Source organism: Protopterus annectens, chromosome 11.part0 (genome assembly GCF_019279795.1).
Source record: "Protopterus annectens isolate FY-2018-M chromosome 11.part0, PAN1.0, whole genome shotgun sequence".
NCBI classification, from domain to species: domain Eukaryota; kingdom Metazoa; phylum Chordata; order Ceratodontiformes; family Protopteridae; genus Protopterus; species Protopterus annectens.
The window spans coordinates 1,033,047,386-1,033,059,770 of record NC_056745.1 but is presented as its reverse complement, the minus strand read 5'-3'; positions in this window follow the sequence as shown (position 1 = coordinate 1,033,059,770).

The window sequence follows — 12,385 nt, the reverse complement described above, 5'->3', positions numbered from 1 at the left end:
AATGTTTTTCTTAACATGCTATGTTAAGTAAAATAGCTGCATTCTGTGCAGTGAACTGTAAACAAAAATAATTAAAATAAAATACATTAAATGTTGTTAGCCTTGGTGTTGGCTAGTTTTATGCATGAAATGATGAATTGTTTAAACCTTATACATAACATACAAGATGAATTTTTAACTCTTTTCAGCAGAGTGACAAAAACTAATGTGTGATTTCTTATGTTTGCTTCAAGGTAAATTACTGGCAATCATGATACCATAAACAGCATCTTGAAGGGTATGCTATATCATTAATAATTTGATCTCAAATATTATATCTTATAATGTATTTATGCTTCATCTCACAGCTATAGGTTCCTTTAATGGACATGGTAAGTTAAGATTTTTCTAGAATAGTTAAGAAAAATTCTTTAGTTTCATTGGCTGTTACTTGTGTATCACAAGTGTCTGACATACTGGTAATGGAAAAAAGTAAGACTCAGACTCACACACCACAAGTGTATGCCACCCAGAATCACCCTATCTCATAGAAACTTTATTCAGAATCACACACCACAAGTGTATGCCACCCAGAATCACCCTATCTCATAGAAACTTTGTTCATCATAAATGTGACTGCTAACTTTATGCAGTTATCAATGCATTCAGGTAGGCCCTACAGTAAATATACTTCAATTAAAATATGATATCCATAATCATCTCACATACTCTGTACACATAAAAAATAAGTGCAATTCACAGTTTGTATTACAGCTATTTGTTATATGGTTGAAAATGGTACCACAGAACTCTCCCATTCTTCTTGTAAATCTTTTATTCTGCCCAGTCTGTTAGATTCAGGCAGAGGACAACCTTTGCAGCATGGTGAAGTCATGCACTTTGTGTCCAGCAGATGTCAGGGTAAGCAAGGAACTTGGATTAAAAAAAACTTCCTTGACATATATTACTTTTCACTCATAGACATAATTTTTTACAAAAAAAAAAAAACTTTACAATTATTTTTTCAATAATCAAGTTACTAAAAGAAAGTTTAAAATACCTTATTTACTACTGCTTCAGTGACTTACTCAGTGTGGCACTGCAAGCTTCTCATGTACTCTATACATATAAAACTCAGTATCATAGGATCATAAGAGATTTCTAGGCTAATGACCCTAGAGGGACCATTTTTAGATTAGACATACTTCCTAGAAGTATTGGACAGGTTTTGGTCTCTTAGGTTTGTGTTGGGGTTTATATAACTCAGGCAGCAACTAAAAGCCTCTTCTTTCTGTAACAGAAGCATAGATACTAGACAGAGGTAAATTTACAATTATAGTGTTATGTTTCTTTCATCATCTCTGCATCAGAGTTTGTTACTCCCTCGCACTACCCTTGAGGAATGAAATATTGAACTTTGTTTTGGTTCTTCTAGGGCATTTGTACTGCAAGATGAGACGTTCTGAGTACTGAGCCCTAGTGCTTGTTTTGTTCACTAGCTCAGGTCCCACATGAAAATGAAACTGTAATTTTCTATGTATAGAATCATAGGATATATAGAGCAATTGAGTCACAAGACCATTTATGCCTCGGCACTACTCACCCTCATGCTGTACCCACCTTCTCAAGAAGTGCAATGCAGGTCATACCCAGAGTAAACTTATGGGCACCTATCTAAACATACACGTTTAATCTGAAGTATATTAGGGTACAGACGTTTAACATACAGGGGAAGTCTGTTACAGACATGGGGTAGGCACTGGATAGTAAATTTGTCTCTCCAGTATGTTTTAGTTATACGGTAGAAGAGATTTATGTCCCTACTTCTTGCATTAGTGAAGTTATTTGACTTGTGAACATACAGCAAATCAAAGAGGGCAGGGTCCCTAATGATGCAGAAGGCAAGGCACCCTGCAAGAAACTATATAAAACTGAGTAAAGGGATAGCACTTCAAGACTTCCTGGGTAGCTTAGGGACTTTGGACTAACAATCTTCCTGCAGAAGTGTGACTAGTTAATCTGACACTTGGTGCTATCCACTGATCAGGACTGAAAGGAAAAAAAAATATCTCTTTATTTATGGCAAGTGGCTTGCTACAACTTACACCATACACAAAGTGCTGAAGAGCTTCAGTCCTGACCACAAAAACACTAGCAACATTCATTTTTGTACCATTCAGAAATGGATGGCAGTACTGCACTGCCGATCGATTGGCATCAGTAGATTGCGTCTCCTAGCACCTTGCTCCCATTGCGGCTGTCCCCTTTGTCTCACCATAATTATACCTCTGCTTCTTTGCTAGGAATCTCTGGGGCTTTTCCAGTTGCTTAATGTGTATAAATGTACATCCTGTGGGGGCATTGCACTCAATAATCACTCTAATTAGGGCTTCATACAGAGGAGTAATAACATCTTTTGACTTCGATAATATGTCATTAGGTACTAGTTGTGTTAAAGATAAAGATTTCCAACTAATGATGCTACCTGGTGGTCAAAGGTGAAGGAATTATTGACCTAGGTTTCAAGATCTGTGAATACATTATCATTTGGAGTGTGGCACTGGTTATACACTACTTTAAGGGACAGAATTGTTTACCAAATGTGACAATACTATGCTTTTTCTTTTAATTCTAGTCTTTTTTTGTACACCACATGTTTATGAGGGTTAATTCCTACTATAATGAATAGGTATTACAGGGGAGCTTTGAGAAAAATGCCCAGTTTTAATTCATCTGCAGACTTAGGTAAACAAAGGTTCTGTGCTCCAGTCTGGAGACTAGAGAAGAAAAAGCTGAAAAGGAAAGGGTCCCCATGCTAAGCCTTAGGGCACACCAATAGTTAAGGTCATACTTTCCAAGGAGGCACATGCCACCTTAACTATGTGAGTGCTATCTTTCAGCCAGTTGGCTATTCATCCCTACATAAGGATCTACTTTTAAAGCATTTAGCTTATTAATGATGGCAGTATGGGGCATAGTGTTGAGTGATAAGGCCAGATCCAAATAAGCTGTTTGAACAGAATGACTGCTGACTATAGTCTGTGATATGTTTTTTGATATAGTTTATGGGTCAGATATGATGCATACCGTGGCTTTGCAAATCAAATTAGTCACGATGATGAGTCTATAGATTTCCGGGTTTGTGGTAAGGCCACCCTTATATAGAGGCATCACCACTGCAGTTTATCATACTTGGAGGACTAATCTTGTACCTAAGCTCAGTTTAAACAATTTAAGGAGGGATTCCAGAAAGCCATGTTTGACACTATTTATTAGGCAACCAGGTAAATTATCAGGTTCCATGGAAGCAGTATTTTGGTTTTAGAGAATACCTTTGTATGTGTTACTTCATGATAACAGTGGTGTAAGGGATTCAAGAATTTGTGGAACTAAGATAGTTGTTTCAGAAGTATGTGCTAGTATATTTGCTATACTTACTAGTACTGAGTGGGTGTTGTCATTTTGGATACATTCATAACATTCACAGGTGTTATTTCTTAGTTTCTTAATGAAACTAAATAAGGACTTAAAATTATCCTTGACTTTAAAAGATAACATAAGTTCATAAGTTGCCTTACTGGCCTGATACTAACTGTGACAAGCCCTCTTTACCCTGGGGCAGCAACTAAGGAGTCTCAATCCTCACAACTATCTCAGTAAGGGAGTGTCACTAAAAGCAGGAATAGAAATACACAATATCCGCTAACAGTACACCGGGAACAGGTCCCAAAGCATGGGAATGGAGTATATACTTCACTCCAGGTTCCCAAATGAGTCTTTACACTAACCACTGCAGAACACTGTGTCCCAGTTCTAGGTATCTGACACACTCACTCTTGAATGTCTGATATTCACACATAAACACACTCTTGGGAAAGAGTGACAGATTTTCCTGCTGTATTTTTTTGCCCAGATTACAAAGTAATGGCTGCCACCAATCAAATACCACAATACCCTTCAAAAATGGTATTCAGTAATATTGGGTAAAATAGATATTGAAACAAATGGTAGCATGTATCCGAAGCAGTAAGGCTTTTTGGAGTGGTCCTAGTGTTATCACAATAAGCATAAATACTCTCAAGTTATTAAAAATATTAACTAAATAACCAGCTACAATGAGAAGTAAAACATTTAATAATAAATAAAAGGATTTAAAAACATGCAAATACTGAATAACTGATTCCAATAAAATTAGAGTTTCACACACAGGAAATATGAAAATAATACTGTAGGATAGAGCTCACATCAATTTTAGAAAACCTCTAACTAGATGTAATTCCCTGACTATATGAAGAGTAACTGTCCCTATCTAACTAAATAACTCGGCAAGGCAAGATTATACTTTTACGTCTGCAAGGCAAGACAAGGATTTATGTCCATATTCCTGGCTGATGTCTGTCCTCAGTGACTGGAACAATTACTCTGAAAACAACTGGACTATTACTGCTGAACAGCTCTGGAAAACAACACCGAACAAGTGACTCAGAACCTGTATTTATAGCAGATTTTTTTTAAAGTAACAGAAAGCTACTATAAAAATTCTACTCTCTCATATCAAACAAATAGCTGCAGTGAAGATTGTATTCTCCCAGCTCTGGCACACAATAACATCACATCTAGGTCAACTGACTCTGGCATAACATACATTCAGAATTATTTTTAAAAAGCATGTACATTTGGTCAGCCAGAAGAACACTGTTTGACATTCAAACATCCTGCATAAATCAGAGTGAAAATCAAAAGACATAAAGTTATTTACAAAATTATATGTAGTTATACTGGCATATGGAACACAGGGCAATTTACAATTATTTACAAAACTTCAGCCAGTCGTGCTAGCACAGATAACAGTATTTAATATCTTCATATTTCTCCCCCCTTTAAAGACTTAAGCTAGATTTTCAAGTGACCCTGGAAAATGTTCTCTTGAGAAAAATGGGGCTGCCTGAAAATGTATCAACCCATACCCCATCTGCATTAACATTACTGACCCCACTATGGTGTTGCTCCTTCATGCCATATGCTTGTAACCTTATGATTCACCTCAGTAACTTGGCATTTTGCTTACTGACTCTATTAAGCCATGTTAAAGGGTTATGGTCTGTAACCACAATGACTTTTCTTCCATACAGGTAAGGCTGAAGCTTTTGGAATGTCCATACTATGGCTAGGCATCTTTCTCCACAGCTGCATAAAATTCCTCCCTGGGTTGTAGTCTACACCTGAGATATATCATGGGATGCTCTTCTCCCTCTGAGGAAACTTGGCTGAGTACAGCCCACACCCCATAATTTGAAGCATCCACCTGCACAACAAATTTCTTTCTGCAATCTGGACTGGCTAACATAGGGGGTCCTCCCAAAGCTTCTTTAAGTTTTTGCAATTCCTGCTCACAATCTGTGGTCCACACTACCTTATCAGGCGTGTTTTTCCTTGTTAAGTCAGTAAGGTGTGCAGCTATTGTACTATAGTTGGGCACACATTTTCTATAGTACTCTGCTGTTCCAAGGAAAGCTCTCACCTGCTTTTTGGTAACAGGGACAGGCCATGGCTGAATAACCTTCACTTTGGCAGGTTCTAGTCTCATCTTACCACTCCCTGCTCTATGTCCTAGGTAGCTGATCTCTGCCATACCCACCTGACATTTACTAGGCTTACTGGTCAACCCTGCCCTTTTTAATCTACCTAAGACCTCCCTGCCATGTTGAAGGTGCTCTTGCCAGGAATGACTGTAAATAGCAATATTGTTCAAAGCAAGAGCATAGTCCCTGCTCCTACTAAGATATGGTCTACTAACCCATGGAAGGTTGCTGGGGCATTCTTCATTTTAAAGGGTATCCTTGTAAACTCATATAATCCAAAGGGTGTTACAAAAGCTGACCTCTCTCTAGCAATGGGAGTCAAGGGCACCTACTAGTATCCCTTGGTCAGATCAAAAGTGGTCAGATATTTAGCCCTACCCAGCTGTTCTAAAGCTTTATTTGTTCTTGGCATTGGGTATGCATCTAACTTTGTATAACTGTTTAACTTTCTGTGTCTATGCAGAATCTTACACTACCATCTTTCTTCAGTACCAACACTACTGGGGAAGCCAAAGGACTACTGGACTCCTGGATTATCCCCTGCTCCAACAATATCTCCGCCTTCAAAGTCTGTTTGACTTACTCTTGCACCCTATAAAGAGCTTGCTTAATAGGCCTTTGGGGTCCTGTATCCACATGGTGCTGCACTAGGTGGGTTCACCCAGGTTTCCCAGTGAACAAGCCCCCCAAACTCCTATAACACTGTTCCTATTTCTTTAACTTGAATAGGGGATAGCCACTGAAATATTGCTACCTCTCCCACAGTAGTGTCAGTCCGAGTCTCACTGAGAAGATTAATCACAAGATCCCCCTCAGACTCCTCCTGCCATCCACTGCAAATACTCAGCACTAGGACCACCCTATCATGATATGGTTTCATCATGTTAACATGCTACAACTTATGTCCCTGTATCCTGCCTACCTTTTGCACTGCTCACAGGTCCTGCAGTACCCTATTACACCCTTTGCAATCCCAGGCCAATAAAAGTTCTGTATAATTTGTCTCTTAGTATGCTTTATGCTTTATGCCCATATGACCTGCAAAAGGAATGTCATGAGCTATGGCTAGAACTGCAAAACAGTAGGGTCTGGGCAGTACCAACTTTTGTACTACCTCACCCTCTAGCCTTCCCTCAGGGGTCTACTCTCTGTACAGTAACCCTTTGTTCCAGTATACAGACTCCCTCTTTCCTTGACCATCAAGTTCCTCCATAGCTACGTCTCTCAAGCCTCATATAGTAGATCCAAAAGCAGAGCCTGTTTTAACTCTATCTTTGTAACCTTTCCCAGCTCCCCTCCGATAGGAAGCCTAGTATCCTCTGACAGCTGTGTCTCACTGTCAGCCTGGGTACTCCTACTGACCTCTGTTGTTGCAGTCACCATGTCCACAGGAACACCAGTACCTACCAGCAGCTGTGGTCCACCTTCAGTCTCATTGCTACAAGGTAGCTCCCTCCCTGAAGTAACCACATCACCAGCCACAGCTTCAGGCATAGGATCTGCCTGGGTCTCCCCCAGGCTACCAGACCTACATGAATGTCTCCAATCTTGACTGCATGTAACTGCATGCACACAAGGTACTACATTATCAAAATCATTCCCTATTAAGACATCTGCAGGGATATCCTCAAACACACCTACTTGTTCCCTTTTCCACCCTCCCAGTCAAGACGAATCCTGGCCAAAGGTATTTGAAATGGGGTCCCACCTAAAGCTCTGACTGGTGTGGACTGCCCAAACAAGTACTGATCCTCTTAACCACTGCATGCCTCACAATGGTTATATCAGAAATTGTGTCTGTCTTAGCAGTGGCCTGTCTTCCATCCACTAAGACAGGATATAAATGTTGGTGATAGTTTGGCACGTCTGTTTTTTCCTGACAACTTACCACTGGCTTTTGTCATTCCCACTTGCTGGATCCTTCATCTTTTGTTTCACACCTTGCTTCAATGGACATTTGTATGTTACATGGCTCCTCTGATTACATTTGAAACATCTAATCCCTGATCCTGACCATGTGCTTGAACTGGTGGCTTCCCCTGTTACTGGCGAACTCTGTTGGAGTGGTTTAGGCTATCCCCATGGGTTCCCTTATGTCCATGTGCAGCACTGGGTATCCCTTTCTTATGCAGTGGTGACCTGCTTGCAAATTAGAGATCCCCTTTTCTCCCCTACTCATTTGCAGAGTTACACTCTTGATCTGCCAACCAGATCCTCATGTCCTCAGGCAAACTGCCAAGAGCTTGTTCCCTCAACAAAAGGTCTGCCAGTCCTTCAAAAGTGGTGACCTGACACCCACTCACCCACATCTGGAAGTGAGTACTTAAATCAACAATGTAATCACGTACACTTTCATCTGTCTTGCATCTATGTTCATGAAATTTTTTCTATACATTTCATGTAAACACTGTTTTACACTATCATATTTCAAACAATCAATATCAGACAGTTTAGCAATTGCATTAACAGCTCTACCATGAAGTAAGGGTGTCAGGAACCGTACTCAGACCCCTTGGTCAATATTATACTCTTTACATACCCTCTCAAATATATAAATAAAACTATCAAAGTCATCTCCATCCTTGTACTGAGGAAAAAGCTTACTAATCTTTATGGCTTCTGGATTTCAGTCATTCCCTTCCCCATTACCTTCATGGCCCTGTCAAAGGGTTAGAAGCTCCTTGTCATGCTGTCTCGGACTCTCATTTTCCTCAGCTTCCATCTCCAAATGCCTGGTCTCCAGTTCATACTGATGCTGCTTCTCCCTTTCTTCAGCTTACAGTTTGACTGTTTTTAACTCTAGACATACTTTTAAGTCCTCTGAGGAAAAGGTGAACTATCTTGTCTCGGAAGGCTGCATATTCCCAATGCCAAACTGGGCATCCTCCGAACTGCTGTCCTGCTCTGTTCTGCTACAACTAAGGCTCAGATCTTTGCTTTCTTAGTTAGGTTGCCATGTACCAGTCCTTTGGCTTTGTACACCTTGGCCAACTGGTTCCTCATTAGCTTGCTAAAATCCTCTGCAGACATCTTTGCCTGCGGTTCCTGACTACACTGGCTAAAAATGAATAAAACTGTTGTTACAATGAAACTCTGTATGTTTACCTTGTGGCTGTTGAGAGTGCACACCTCATTGACAACTACCCACAGGATACTAAAGCTCAATTAAAATTCCACACCAATGCCAACAATATGTGATGGGCCCTCTTTACCTCAGGGCAGCAACTAAGGAGTCTCAATCCTCACCACTGTCCTTGGTAAAGGAGTGTCACTAAAAGCAGGGATAGAAATGCACAATTTTCCCTAAGAGTACACCAGAAACAGGATCCAAAACCTGAGAATGGACTATATGCATTACTCCAGGTCCCCAAATGAGTCTACATACTAACCACTGCAGGAGACTGTGTCCCGGTTCTATGTATCTGACACACTCACTCTTAAATGTCTGATATTCACACATACACGCACTCTTGAGAAAGAGTAACACAGATTTACCTGCTGTGTTTTTTTGCCCAAATTACAAGGTAATGGTTACCGCCAATCAAATACCACAATACCCTTCAAAAGGGGTGTTCGATTATATTGGGTAAAATAGATATTGAAAGAAATGGTAGCATGTATCCCAAGCAGTAAGGCTTTTTGGAGTGGCCCTAGTATTATCACAATAAGCCTAAACACTCTCAAGTTATTAACAATAATAACTAAATAACCAGCCACAATGAGAGGTAGTAAAACATTTAATAATAAATAAAAGGATTTAAAACATGCAAATGCCGAATAACTGATTCCAATAAAATTAGAGTTTCACACACAGGGAATATGAAAATAATACTGTAGGATAGATCTCACATTGATTTTAGAAAACCTCTAATTAACCTCTAATTAACTAGCTGTAGTTCCCTTACTATCTGAAGAGTAACTGTCCCTATCTAAACTAAATAACTCAGCAAGGCAAGCTTATATTCTTACTTCTGCAAGGCAAGACGAGGCAAGACGAGGAATTATGTCCACCTTCTAGGCTGTTGTCTATCCTCAGTGACTGGATTAACTACTCTGGAAACAACTGGACTACTTACTACTGCTGAACAGCTCTGGAAAACAATGCTGAACAACTGAATCAGAACTGACTTTTATAGCAGATTTTTTAAGAGTAACAGGAAGCTGCTATAAGAATTCTACTCTCTCATATCAGACTTTGAAAAGTAAACAAACAGCTGCAGTGAAGATTGTATTATCCCAGCACTGGCACACAATGATATCACATCTTGGTCAGCTAATTCTGGCATAGCATACATTCAGAATTCTCATTAAAAAACATGTACATTTGGTCAGCCAAAAGAACACTGACATTCAAACATCTTGCATAAATCAGAGTGATAATCAAAAAACATAAACTTATTTACAAAATTATATGTAGTCATGCTGGCATATGCAACACAGGGTAATTTACAATTATTTACAAAATTCCAGCCAGTCATGCTAGCACAGATAACAATATCTAATACCCTCACAGTAGCTTTTAGCTCCTTACTAATATTTTTGATACTATCATTAATATGCAGAATTTTAGACCTGTTGTATGACTTAATTGTTTTCTGTTGTTAAGGAGCTTTTTTTTATGGAGGTGGAGAAACAGAGTGATTTGTAATTAGATGTCCCATTATATTTGGCTGTAGTAGGGATGGACCTGTCTAGGCATTTATCCATGTTGGAATAGAACTCCTTTGTATAAATAGAAGCTGTGTCATTGTTGGGTTTGGTGATGTTACAAGTGAATATAGATACCTCATTGTAGAATTTGAGAAGATTCATCTATTTGAAATCCTTGAATTATTGACTGCTGGTATTTTAGATATTTAAAAGAGAGGGTACAGGTTTATGGTCAAACTTAACGTGGTGTGGAGAAACTAGAGGGGTGGTACATGTAATGGTTATATTAGTTAGGACTATGTCAAGAATACTATGTCCTGAGAAGGGAAGGGAAGATAAGTAAATACTGTTCTTGAGGTGTAGGTGGTGAAAGAGGGAAGGTTAATTAGGAGAAAGGCTAAAACAGGGGTCATAGAAATGATTGCTAAGCAAGTGAACAAAAATTCAAGGGTGTGTATTGCATATAAACAGACAGAGAAGGGAGAGTGTTAGGGAAGAAAGGAACTCGGGAATATGAGTATGGGTGATGTTAAATGGAATGTATGTCACATGAGAAGTTGATTTCATAATAAAAGGTGTGATGCAGTTGAATAATAGTAAGCACCCTTATTAAAAATGTCTTCTATATTTTGGATAAGATTAAGATGAATAGATGCTATCTGTAAATGCCCTGGGGTTGAAGGAAATAATATTAGCATCAATTGGTGAGGAGTATTTACACCCCTTAGAAAAGGATAATTCCCTTTGTGTAATAAATACAAAAACATTTGAGAACTGTAATCACTGAATGTGAGATGGAGATATGTTTATATTCTTCTTTTTAAATATGCAGGGTATTTGATGTATGACATGTTTAATAACAGTTTTTCTAAATAACAAAACATATGCCCTCTATTTGGTTTGATAACTATCTGTTTCATAGAATCGTTGTTTTTTTAAGTCTAAGAATCTCCAGACGTACCCAACTTTATAGGTACATTTGATCCAGTGTTTTGAGGGGATAGTTGAAATCTTCCATTATAAAAGAATATTGTTACTAAGTGATTTCTCACATACATTTAGGAATCTTATGTGATCATCAGGGGACATGGAGGGTTTTTGTAATAGACTACAGGTTGAGAGGATGTTTTGTTCAGAGTAACTTGGAGTTCAGTGAGGTCAATGAGTTCAGTTTGAAGATCACTGGGAATATGCTAGGGGAGATGTGGTCCTCAATGAATATGGAAATGTTGCCACAATTTCCATCAGACTTTAATAGTAGACCCTAAATCCAAACATAAAGGGACTGATATCTTTACAATCAATCCTAGTCTCAGTAACTACACAAACATGCATGTGTTTAAGCTGCAAGAGAGCCTCAACACTAGGTGATTTGTTGTTAAGTCTTCTGGAGTTAAGAAGAGCAATCTTGATATTGTCTAATTTAATTTTGGAAATGGTGACATTAATATTTGCTGCACTGAGATGCCCATTAGCTGGAATCTGCATAAAAAGCCTGTGTGGGGAGTAAAAAAATCTTTAGCTAGTATGTGGAAGCCATGGAACAAGAGATGCAGCCCATCCTTGGCAAAGGAAGGTGAAATATAAATCCTTTCTTGGGTTAGGTAAGTACTAAACTAGCTACCCTGGTAGGTCATTTTAAGCCAAGCTAATTTCCATTCCAAAGGTGAGGATCAAACCCTGTACCTTGTGCTTATAAGGTAAGCACTCTAACCTTTATACCATCCAATGATCTTCCCATATTTCATTCCATGCTGCCATGTACTCCTTGAGTGACATCAACTATTAAGGTAAATATTGAAGCCAAACTATCCAAACTTTGTATATTGGTGTAATATTTGGTGAACAAAGCATTCTATTCAGCACCAATGTATTGTCTGCATTGGATGCATACATAATTAGATCAAATCTGTGTCGCTTTATGTCCTCTAAGTTTGTGTGCCTCACGTCGTTCACACCCACATGGACTATCACAAAGCCATATTCATATTTTTCCCGTAATAGAGATTTTAGAACCTGTGATGTCATGGAATCTTATGCCAGAAAGGCAAATAGTTGTAATTCTTTATTTACACAGTTCTGTGAGTGTGGAGTCAGTACACCTGATAATAGTCATTAAAATTAAGACGTTTTTACTCATGGAATTTGTGGTATTAAATGGTTTGTAGTTTACC